Here is a 12,130-nt window from a genome sequence, read left to right as displayed (position 1 = left end):
AGTGGCTTGCCACGACACAGTATTTTTGATAAGTTGTTCTTCTTTCCTTCTTGTTCTTAGTCAATATTATCTACTCATTTTACTTACAATTTGAAAGCGAATTCTCATATAATATTGACTAATGGCCACCACTTTGAACAAAACACTTCCTGATCTCTCAAAGCTTGAGCCTTTAGATGGAAACAATTATAAGCGTTGGTTCCAGAAAATTTTAATTATCTTTGAACAATTAGAAGTTGATTATGTTTTGTTTAACGATCCTCCTGTTGATATTGTTGTTGATAATCCTAATGCTTCTAATATTGTTGTTGTTGACGATGTCATTGCTGCCGTGGTTGTTGAGGCGAACATGGTGGCTAACAAGATTGACTGGATACTGGACACAGGCGCTTCAAGGCACCTTTGTGCCAACAAGGAGTTGTTTCACGACTTTGAGGAATCCGCTGATGGCGAGTGTGTCTACATGGGTAACTCCACTACAGCTGGAGTTATAGGTAAAGGAAAAATTCTCCTTAGGTTAACTTCTGGAAAAACCTTAGCCTTGAACAATGTTCTGTATGTACCCTGCCTTCGTAGAAACTTAGTTTCTGGTGCGCTTCTCATCAAAGCAGGTCTTAAACTTGTTTTTGAATCCGATAAAGTTGTTATTTCTCGTGAAGGAGACTTTATTGTGAAGGGTTACCGGGGTTTATTTGACTGAAAATCGCTCAAGAGATTACTAATAATGCTAGTACTTTCAATTCTTCTTATATTGCTGAGTCTATTGATTTGTGGCATGGTAGACTAGGTCATGTTAATATTGCTTCTATTAAAAGACTTAGAAAAATGAAATTAATTCCTGCAGTTAATGTTGATAATTTTTCTAAGTGTCCTGTTTGTGTAGAAGAAAAACATACCAAAAAGCCTTTTAAGAATGTAACTAGTAGAAAAATATAATTGCTTGAACTAGTACATTCAGACTTAGCAGATTTCAAGAACACTGTTAGTAAGGGTGGAAAGAAATACTACATCACCTTTGTAGATGTCTTTTCTAGATACACTAAGGTATATCTTCTTAAGTCAAAAAATGAGGCTGAAAGCATGTTTTTGAAATACAAGGCAGAAGTAGAGAATCAATTAGACAGAAAAATCAAGAGGCTTAGGTCTGATAGGGGTGGTGAATATAGTACTAGTACTCTAGAAGCGTTTTGTCAAAAAAATGGTATTATACATGAGGTTAGTGCTCCCTATACTCCCTAACAAAATGGTGTAGCTGAACGAAAAAATAGAACCATTAAGGAAATGATGACTTCTATGCTTTTGAGTTCGGGTTTATCTGATAATATGTGGGGAGAAGCTATTTTATCTGCATGCTATGTTCTTAATAAAGTTTCTCATAAGAAGTTAGATAAAACCCCGTATGAGTTATGAAAAGGGTTTTCCTCTAACTTAAAAACAATTCTGAAAGTGTGGGGGGTGTTTGGCTAAGGTTGGTCTACCTGATTTTAAACAAGTAACTATTGGACCCAAGACTTTTGATGCTATTTTCATTGGTTATGCTCAAAATAGTGCTGCATATAGATTTATGTCTTTGAATGATAGTTCTATTTGTGAATCTAGATATGCAGAATTTTTTGAGCATGTTTTTCCATTGAAAAATAATGTGCCTAGTGATGTGCGTGATAATGCTTCTACATCTATGCATGTTAATTCTCATATTATGCCTTCTTCTGGTGTTACTGCTAATGAGCATGAAAATAAACTTAGAAGAAGTAAGAGGCGTAGAATTGAAGCTAGCTTTGGTCCTGACTTTGTTACTACTTTCTTGACTGCAAATATTGATCTTGATGTTTTGAGTGATGAAGTAGTGTCAATCTATTTAATAGAAGAAGACCCAAAGACATACAGTGAAGCAATGAGGTCAGTAGATGCTAGTTTTTGGAAAGATACCATTAAAAGTGAATTAGACTCTATAGTTTCTAATCATACTTGGGACTTGTCTGATTTGCCTAAAGGTTGTAAACCCATAAGTAGCGAGTGGATATTTAAGAAGAAATTGAGACCTGACGGCACAATTGAGAAATATAAGGCTAGACTTGTTATTAGGGATTTTAATCAAAAGAAAGACATTGATTACTTTGACACTTATTCTCCTGTGACTAAGATAGCGACTATTAGAACTCTTGTTTATGTAGTCGCTATTCATAATTTAGTAATACATCAAATGGATGTTAAAACGGCTTTCCTAAATGGTAATTTAGAGGAAGAGATCTATATGTCTCAACCTGAGGGACTTATGATCCAAGGACAGGATAATAAAGTATGCAAATTGAGAAAGTCTTTGTATGGTCTAAAGTAGGCACCTAAGCAATGGTATGAAAAGTTTAATAGCACATTAGTGGATAATGGTTTTGTTGTCAATGCATTTGATACTTGTGTTTATTCCAAGATGATAGGATCAGATTGTGTTATTATATATTTATATGTGGATGACATGCTAATCTTTGGCCCTAATGTGAATGTTGTTAATGAGACTAAGAATTTTTTGTCTTCTAAATTTGAAATGAAAGATCTTGGAGAAGCATATGTGATTTTAGGGGTTAAAATCAAAAGAACTTCTAATGGTTTTTCATTGTCTCGGTCTCATTATATTGAGAAAATATTGAAAAGGTTTAATTGTTTTAATGTAGCACCTATGAGAACTCCTTATGATCCCAGCATACACTTGAAAAAGAAAAAGGAATCTAGTATTTCTCAAACTGGGTATGCTATGATAATTGGTAATGTTTCTCATGAATTATACACGACCTGATATTGCTTATGCTGTTAGTAGATTGAGTAGATATACTCACAACCCTAGTAGTGAACACTGGAATGCTCTTCATCGTTTGCTAAGGTATTTGAGAGGTACTATGGATTGGTGTTTGCATTTTAATAAATTTCCTGCTGTTTTAGAAGGATTTTGTGATGCAAACTGGGTTACTGACAATGATGAAGTTAGCTCCACTAGTGGCTATGTGTTCACTTTGGGTGCAGGTGCTATTTCATAGAAGTCTTCAAAACAGACTTGTATAGCACGATCTACTATAAAGTCTGAATTCATTGCTCTTGAGTTGGCAGGGCAAGAAACCGAGTGGTTGAGAAACTTATTGGTAGACGTGCCTTTGTGGGGAAAACAAGCTTCACCAGTTTCTCTACATTGTGACTCACAGGCAGCAATTGGAATTGCTAAAACAGTGTGTACAATGGAAAAGGAAGATATATCCGCATTAGGCATTGTGCGGTAAAACAGTTGTTGAAACATGGTGTTATTTCCTTGGAATATGTAAGATCTGAAGAAATTTGGCGGATCCTTTAACCAAGAGTTTGGGAAGGAGAGTTATCCTTGAAACGTCGAGGGGGGTGGGGCTAAAGCCCATGGATTGAGGAAGTATGGTGGATACCCGTTTGTGGTCAAACGAAGCCATATGATACCTCAATATGCACTACATTTCCTATCCCCATGGCGTGTGGTAGTGCTTTATAAGGTTGAGCTTATTTTGCTCTTAATGATTCCATATTCTTAAGGTAGTCTATGTGTAGATAGACTTGATGGAATCACCTACGTGAGTGAAAAGGTGCGGTCGCCTTTTATGAAAGACTTGGGATGTCTTTCTAGAGCACTCATGAGACCCAAGGTATGTGCATGACCATAAAAGCACTTTGTTAGCATCCCAGAGTTTGCATAAAATTATTGATATAGTATGTGTTGTGGGGGTCTCAATTAATGTCTATTCAGTTCAAGAGTACTTCACTTTGTGGATGTTAGTTGTTGCCTCATTTCACTATGTGTCAATTCAAATCGAAAGATATTGACACTTAAGTACATGTTCCTTCTTTTTCCCAGAATTGTTCTATTTTTGTCTTTTCATTAGTGGGGGATTGTTGGTATTATTTATAATGCAAATTTAAAGATTTCTTTTTGCAAATCTATTTACAACCAATAGCCATGGGTCTTTTTATTTTACTAGTATCCTACCTATTTCCAAGTGGCCAAATACTCTTAGATAATTGGTACATGGCAAGAGTTTTTACATGTGGCATTGATTTAAAGCCAAGTGTTGAATGGCTTTGATAAGTGGCTATGCAAATCTGCCATGTGTCTTCATGCATGAAAGACTAGGTACACTTGTCAAATGGACTAATATATTTGGACAAGTGTTAAAAGGCTCTCCTTACTTGTCATACATGCAACCTCCCTAATTGCCTATAAATAAGATGATCATTAGCCATCATATTCACTCAATTCTTAACCAAGAATTCATCTTGCTAATCATTACTTTCTTCCTACATCATTTTAATTTCTGTAACAACTACAGAAAAAACCTTCATCTTCTCTTCTTTCTAGGCAACTGTTTTGTGCAAATTCTAAACTTCCAGCCACGAGTGCACGTGTTTGGAGGTGCTGTGGAACCTTGGGGAGCGACCGGTCTTAACGATTTGCATCTAGTCGGGCCAAAATCGCTTTCAAGGCAGTGGCTTGCCACGACACAGTACTTTTGATAAGTTGTTCTTCTTTCCTTCTTGTTCTTAGTCAATATTATCTGCTCATTTAACTTACAGATATTGTTCTACATGATACTTATTATATGTTGTACGTCTAATCGGATGGGACATTAGCACTGTTCAGGATAATTAATTCTGTGAGCCGTCAGAATGGGAGGATGCTGGAAAGGATTTTAATCCAAACATTAATTGGCCGAAAACAAATGCAAGTGTTGGCCTAAGTAAGTTTGTTTTGATGATTGACAAAGGAACTTAAGCATGAACCAGGTCCATACACAGTGTACATAGACACGGGCAGATTCGAGCACAAGGCATGCACATGAATGAGATAAGCTTAAGTGGTTATATCTGATATCTCCTGAACGAAAAGGTTGATAAGTGATAATGAGAAAGACTCCTTACTCGAAGAGAACTCTATCCTAAATAAGGGAGGAGTTAGAAGTTGAAGATAACTAGAACTCTTCCACCAAGGAAGAGTAAAGCATTAGACTTCTAGTTATTTCATATTCTACTAACTCTATATATTTCAGGATGTTCTTATTTTACAGGTACGCACATACGCTGGAGTTAAACGTGAGCTGAGAGCAAAATAGCAAAGCATTTTGCATGCAATTCCTGTGTGATTCAAGTGTGCGAACCTGAAGCTACATGAACCAGATAGAAGAACCAGTTCCAAGTGCTTGTCTTTTATTCTAGTTTCATTGTAGTAGGGATTTTGAGTTGTATCTTTCAGCTTTATCTAGAAGCAATTGTACAAAATACTTCACTTTGAGTGCAGTATTTAAGTTAGAGTTAACTTGAAGTTGTAGCAACAGCTAGAGGCTAGTTGCCACAAAGGGTTAGAGGTAATCCTTAGGTTTACAAAGAGTTTTGTAAATGTTGTTTTTGGCTCAGTGATTTAGTGAAGTGTTGGGAAAAATCTTACTGGGTAGTAGGTCGTGATTTTTTCACTTTTTGAGCCAGGTGTTTTCCACGTAAAAATACTTGTGTTCTTTACTTTCTGTATTTATTATTCCGTAACAGTAGTATAAAGAACACATAGAAGAACCATGTCCTTTTATAATTTGTGCACGTGAAAATTGGACACCACACAAATCACCCCTCTTGTGTGGTACTAAAATATAAAACATCAGCAAGATAGGTGCAAAGGAGTCCAAATCCATCGAGACCTTGAATTACTTTCCTAAGTTCTGTGCATATGGCAATGAGACCACACGACTATATACAAACCAGTCATAGAAATGATTACAGATGGCTGAAATTTGATTTAAAAGAGAGCTTATGCTAAAGGTACCGATGGTGTGACCTAGCCGTACGTCAACAAAGTGAGATGAAATTTATGAAAGATCAAGATTCAAATTTAAAGACAAAATATGATGAGTGATTTCTGTCAATTTGCCTAAATTTTGATGGGCAAAGTAACCGATATTGTTCTGGCAAAAAGTAATAGGTACTCGTGAAATAGTCAATGTGTTGTTTTAGAGAGAGAGAATATGCTGAAGTTACAAACATTATCTGATTGAAGGGGGCTATCTTGAACAGCCTAGTATACTGGCCCACAACAAAAATCCAACAAAATAAGGATCTGACAAAAATAGCTTGAAGGACCCATAACTTTCACATAATTACCACTCAAGAGAAGTGGGAGAAGAGGAGACAAAGAGGACAGGCCAGATAATTCAACTACCACATGGCAACAAAAGCTGATCAACCACATAACCAATGAATCCAAATCCTTCATCCTCTAATCCTTGTTTGGGGCNTCCAGGTATTTGCTCTATGCGTTCATTTTGCTCCTTAAGTTGTTTCTGCAAGGTTAGTACTAGATTTTGTAAATCAGAGTTAACTGGATTACCTGGGTCTCTCTCTTGTGTTTCACTAGGGGTTCCACCGCTGCCTGAATTAACCAATCCTGAACGAGGATTCTCCAAAGTGTTGTTGTTTGGAGTAGATGTGGGTGGAACAACAGGTAATTGGCTAACAAAAGCTTGAAGAGCTTTATTGACTTGAGAGGCAATAAGTTTTTGCAGAGCCTCATTCATGGTTTCAACATTTTCGAATTGAGCCTGTCTATCTGTGTGAGATCCATCAGGAGTGCCTTCACGAGACCGTCGTGGGGAGCCTCGTGGAGAACCTTGTGGAGAGCCTCGTGGAGAATCTCCCTGAAGTTGTTGGACTGTTTGAATTTCTGGGTTTCCTAGAGTGTTGTCATTGTTGTTTGACATGATTGATGCAATCAAGAAAATTAGGTTGAGATATACTTGATTATCAGATTCCCGATAATGGAACCAATTTGTTTAACCAAAAAATAGGATTTTAGTCAAAACTAGAATTTAGAAGAATCGGGTTATTGATAATCGAAAAAGTAAATAAAGAAAGAAATTTTAGAGTAACCAAGTATGAAAGCTGGTAAATCAAAGTATATTCCAATAGTCACCTCCCCCTACAATTGTTTGTTTCTTCCTTCTTTATAGCTCTTTTGGGATACGAGCCTTACCTTTGTCATAATAATGCTATTATGGGCAATTAATGACTTTAAATGTTACGTTATGCAATCATATACATTAAATACATATTCTCTAACGTTTCCAATAATTAATACTCATTAAATGTTGTATCTGGGCTCCTTTTTGCTGTTAGATTCATTCCTTTGATTCTTCACTATCTTTGAGTTTCAAATGTCTTGAATAGGTATGAGCGTTGAATTACTTGTATGACTGCTCGCACCCCCTCCATTTAATTTACTCATATCTGTTGTTGCTTGTATCTGTTGTTGCTCGTATCTGTTAACCAACCTTATTTATTTGACTGTTTGATCAGTCTATACGTCATGACACGTCACCATATACATAAATATAATTTTTTCCAATACACATATATGTATATACAGTTCGAGACGAAAGCATTAATAATGATTTCAGTTTAATTCCCGCCAAAGGCTTTTGATCTGCCTCTGCTCGTAGTTACTTCTAGTCTACAGTGGGAAGCAGTTCAATGTCTAGCCCTTCTTCAACAATCGCTCCCAATTATAATTTTCGCGCGAAAAGGCAAAAGTAAAAAAATAATGCTTACAAGTTACAAGGACAACTTCTTCGATACCTGTGCGGCTACTTCATTGTAGCTGCCATGATCATAGTTGTGGGGACATTCGCTATGATATGAAATATGCATGTTATTTGCTAAAGGATTCATTTTTTTGTTCACCTTACTGAAATTGTTCTAGCAAATAATGAGTTTGATATTGTTGGTATTATTTATAATGCAAAGTTAAATATTTCTTTTTGTAAATTCATTTACAACCAATAGCCATGGGTCTTTTTATTTTACTAGTATCCTACCTATTTCCAAGTGGCCAAATACTCTTAGATAATTGGCACATGGCAAGAGTTTTTACATGTGGCATTGATTTAAGCCAAGTGTTGAATGGCTTTGATAAGTGGCTATGCAAATCTACCATGTTTCTTCATGCATGGAAGACCGGGTACACTTGTCAAATGGACTAATATATTTGGACAAGTGTTAAAAGGCTCTCCACACTTGTCATACATGCAACCTCCCTAATTGCATGTAAATAAGATGATCATTAGCTATTATATTCACTCAATTCTTAACCAAGAATTCATCTTGCCAATCATTACTTTCTTCCTATAATATTTTAATTTCTGTAACAACTATAGAAAAAACCTCATCTTCTCTTCTTTCTGGGCAACTGTTTTGTGCAAATTCTAAACTTCCAGCCACTAGTGCACGTGTTTGGAGGTGTTGTCGAACCTTGGGGAGCGACCGGTCTTAACGATTTGCAACTAGTCGGGCCAAAATCGCTTTCAAGGCAGTGGCTTGCCACGACACAGTATTTTTGATAAGTTGTTCTTCTTTCCTTCTTGTTCTTAGTCAATATTATCTACTCATTTTACTTACAATTTGAAAGCGAATTCTCATATAATATTGACTAATGGCCACCACTTTGAACAAAACACTTCCTGATCTCTCAAAGCTTGAGCCTTTAGATGGAAACAATTATAAGCGTTGGTTCCAGAAAATTTTAATTATCTTTGAACAATTAGAAGTTGATTATGTTTTGTTTAACGATCCTCCTGTTGATATTGTTGTTGATAATCCTAATGCTTCTAATATTGTTGTTGTTGACGATGTCATTGCTGCCGTGGTTGTTGAGGCGAACATGGTGGCTAACAAGATTGACTGGATACTGGACACAGGCGCTTCAAGGCACCTTTGTGCCAACAAGGAGTTGTTTCACGACTTTGAGGAATCCGCTGATGGCGAGTGTGTCTACATGGGTAACTCCACTACAGCTGGAGTTATAGGTAAAGGAAAAATTCTCCTTAGGTTAACTTCTGGAAAAACCTTAGCCTTGAACAATGTTCTGTATGTACCCTGCCTTCGTAGAAACTTAGTTTCTGGTGCGCTTCTCATCAAAGCAGGTCTTAAACTTGTTTTTGAATCCGATAAAGTTGTTATTTCTCGTGAAGGAGACTTTATTGTGAAGGGTTACCGGGGTTTATTTGACTGAAAATCGCTCAAGAGATTACTAATAATGCTAGTACTTTCAATTCTTCTTATATTGCTGAGTCTATTGATTTGTGGCATGGTAGACTAGGTCATGTTAATATTGCTTCTATTAAAAGACTTAGAAAAATGAAATTAATTCCTGCAGTTAATGTTGATAATTTTTCTAAGTGTCCTGTTTGTGTAGAAGAAAAACATACCAAAAAGCCTTTTAAGAATGTAACTAGTAGAAAAATATAATTGCTTGAACTAGTACATTCAGACTTAGCAGATTTCAAGAACACTGTTAGTAAGGGTGGAAAGAAATACTACATCACCTTTGTAGATGTCTTTTCTAGATACACTAAGGTATATCTTCTTAAGTCAAAAAATGAGGCTGAAAGCATGTTTTTGAAATACAAGGCAGAAGTAGAGAATCAATTAGACAGAAAAATCAAGAGGCTTAGGTCTGATAGGGGTGGTGAATATAGTACTAGTACTCTAGAAGCGTTTTGTCAAAAAAATGGTATTATACATGAGGTTAGTGCTCCCTATACTCCCTAACAAAATGGTGTAGCTGAACGAAAAAATAGAACCATTAAGGAAATGATGACTTCTATGCTTTTGAGTTCGGGTTTATCTGATAATATGTGGGGAGAAGCTATTTTATCTGCATGCTATGTTCTTAATAAAGTTTCTCATAAGAAGTTAGATAAAACCCCGTATGAGTTATGAAAAGGGTTTTCCTCTAACTTAAAAAACAATTCTGAAAGTGTGGGGGGTGTTTGGCTAAGGTTGGTCTACCTGATTTTAAACAAGTAACTATTGGACCCAAGACTTTTGATGCTATTTTCATTGGTTATGCTCAAAATAGTGCTGCATATAGATTTATGTCTTTGAATGATAGTTCTATTTGTGAATCTAGATATGCAGAATTTTTTGAGCATGTTTTTCCATTGAAAAATAATGTGCCTAGTGATGTGCGTGATAATGCTTCTACATCTATGCATGTTAATTCTCATATTATGCCTTCTTCTGGTGTTACTGCTAATGAGCATGAAAATAAACTTAGAAGAAGTAAGAGGCGTAGAATTGAAGCTAGCTTTGGTCCTGACTTTGTTACTACTTTCTTGACTGCAAATATTGATCTTGATGTTTTGAGTGATGAAGTAGTGTCAATCTATTTAATAGAAGAAGACCCAAAGACATACAGTGAAGCAATGAGGTCAGTAGATGCTAGTTTTTGGAAAGATACCATTAAAAGTGAATTAGACTCTATAGTTTCTAATCATACTTGGGACTTGTCTGATTTGCCTAAAGGTTGTAAACCCATAAGTAGCGAGTGGATATTTAAGAAGAAATTGAGACCTGACGGCACAATTGAGAAATATAAGGCTAGACTTGTTATTAGGGATTTTAATCAAAAGAAAGACATTGATTACTTTGACACTTATTCTCCTGTGACTAAGATAGCGACTATTAGAACTCTTGTTTATTTAGCCGCTATTCATAATTTAGTGATACATCAAATGGATGTTAAAACGGCTTTCCTAAATGGTGATTTAGAGGAAGAGATCTATATGTCTCAACCTGAGGGATTTATGATCCAAGGACAGGAGAATAAAGTATGCAAATTGAGAAAGTCTTTGTATGGTCTAAAGCATGCACCTAAGCAATGGTATGAAAAGTTTAATAGCACATTAGTGGATAATGGTTTTGTTGTTAATGCATCTGATACTTGTGTTTATTCCAAGATGATAGGATCAGATTGTGTTATTATATGTTTATATGTGGATGACATGCTAATCTTTGGCCCTATGTGAATGTCATTAATGAGACTAAGAATTTTTTGTTTTCTAAATTTGAAATGAAAGATCCTGGAGAAGCAGATGTGATTTTAGGGGTTAAAATCAAAAGAACTTCTAGTGGTTTTTCATTATCTCAGTCTCATTATATTGAAAAAATGTTGAAAAGGTTTAATTGTTTTGATGTAGCACTTGTGAGAACTCCTTATGATCCTAGCATACACTTGAAAAAGAATAAGGAATCTAGTATTTTTCAAACTGAGTATTCTAAGATAATTGGTAGTGTAATGTTTCTCATGAATTATACACGACCTGATATTGCTTATGTTGTTAGTGGATTGAGTAGATATACTCACAACCCTAGTAGTGAACACTGGAATGCTCTTCATCGTTTGCTAAGGTATTTGAGAGGTACTATGGATTGGTGTTTGCATTTTAATAAATTTCCTGCTGTTTTAGAAGGATTTTGTGATGCAAACTGGGTTACTGACAATGATGAAGTTAGCTCCACTAGTGGCTATGTGTTCACTTTGGGTGCAGGTGCTATTTCATAGAAGTCTTCAAAACAGACTTGTATAGCACGATCTTCTATGGAGTCTGAATTCATTGCTCTTGAGTTGGCAAGGCAAGAAGCCAAGTGGTTGAGAAACTTATTGGCAGACGTGCCTTTATGGGGAAGACAAGCTTCACCAGTTTCTCTACATTGTGACTCACAGGCAACAATTGGAATTGCCAAAAATAGTGTGTACAATAGAAAAAAAAGACATATCCGCATTAGGCATGGTGTTATTTCCTTGGAATATATAAGATCCGAAAGAAATTTGGCGGATCCTTTAACAAAGGGTTTGGCAAGGAGAGTTATCCTTGAAACGTCGAGGGGGATGGGGCTAAAGCCCATGGATTGAGGAAGTATGGTGGATACCCGTTTGTGGTCAAACGACGCCATATGAGACCTCAATATGCACTACATTTCCTATCCCTATGGCGTGTGGTAGTGCTTTATAAGGTTGAGCTTATTTTGCTCTTAATGATTCCATAGCCTTAAGGTAGTCTATGTGTAGATAGACTTGATGGAATCACCTACGTGAGTGAAAAGGTGCGGTCGCCTTTTATGAAAGACTTGGGATGTCTTTCTAGAGCACTCATGAGACCCAAGGTATGTGCATGACCATAAAGTACTTTGTTACGTATCGCAGAGTTTGACATAAAATTAGGATATAGTATGTGTTGTGGGGGTCTCAATTAATGTCCATTCAGTTCAAGAGTACTTCACTTTGTGGATGTTAGTTGTTGCC

The sequence above is a fragment of the Nicotiana attenuata genome, unplaced genomic scaffold (assembly GCF_001879085.1).
Source record: "Nicotiana attenuata strain UT unplaced genomic scaffold, NIATTr2, whole genome shotgun sequence".
Taxonomy (NCBI): domain Eukaryota; kingdom Viridiplantae; phylum Streptophyta; class Magnoliopsida; order Solanales; family Solanaceae; genus Nicotiana; species Nicotiana attenuata.
Note: the sequence above shows the minus strand (reverse complement) of the source record.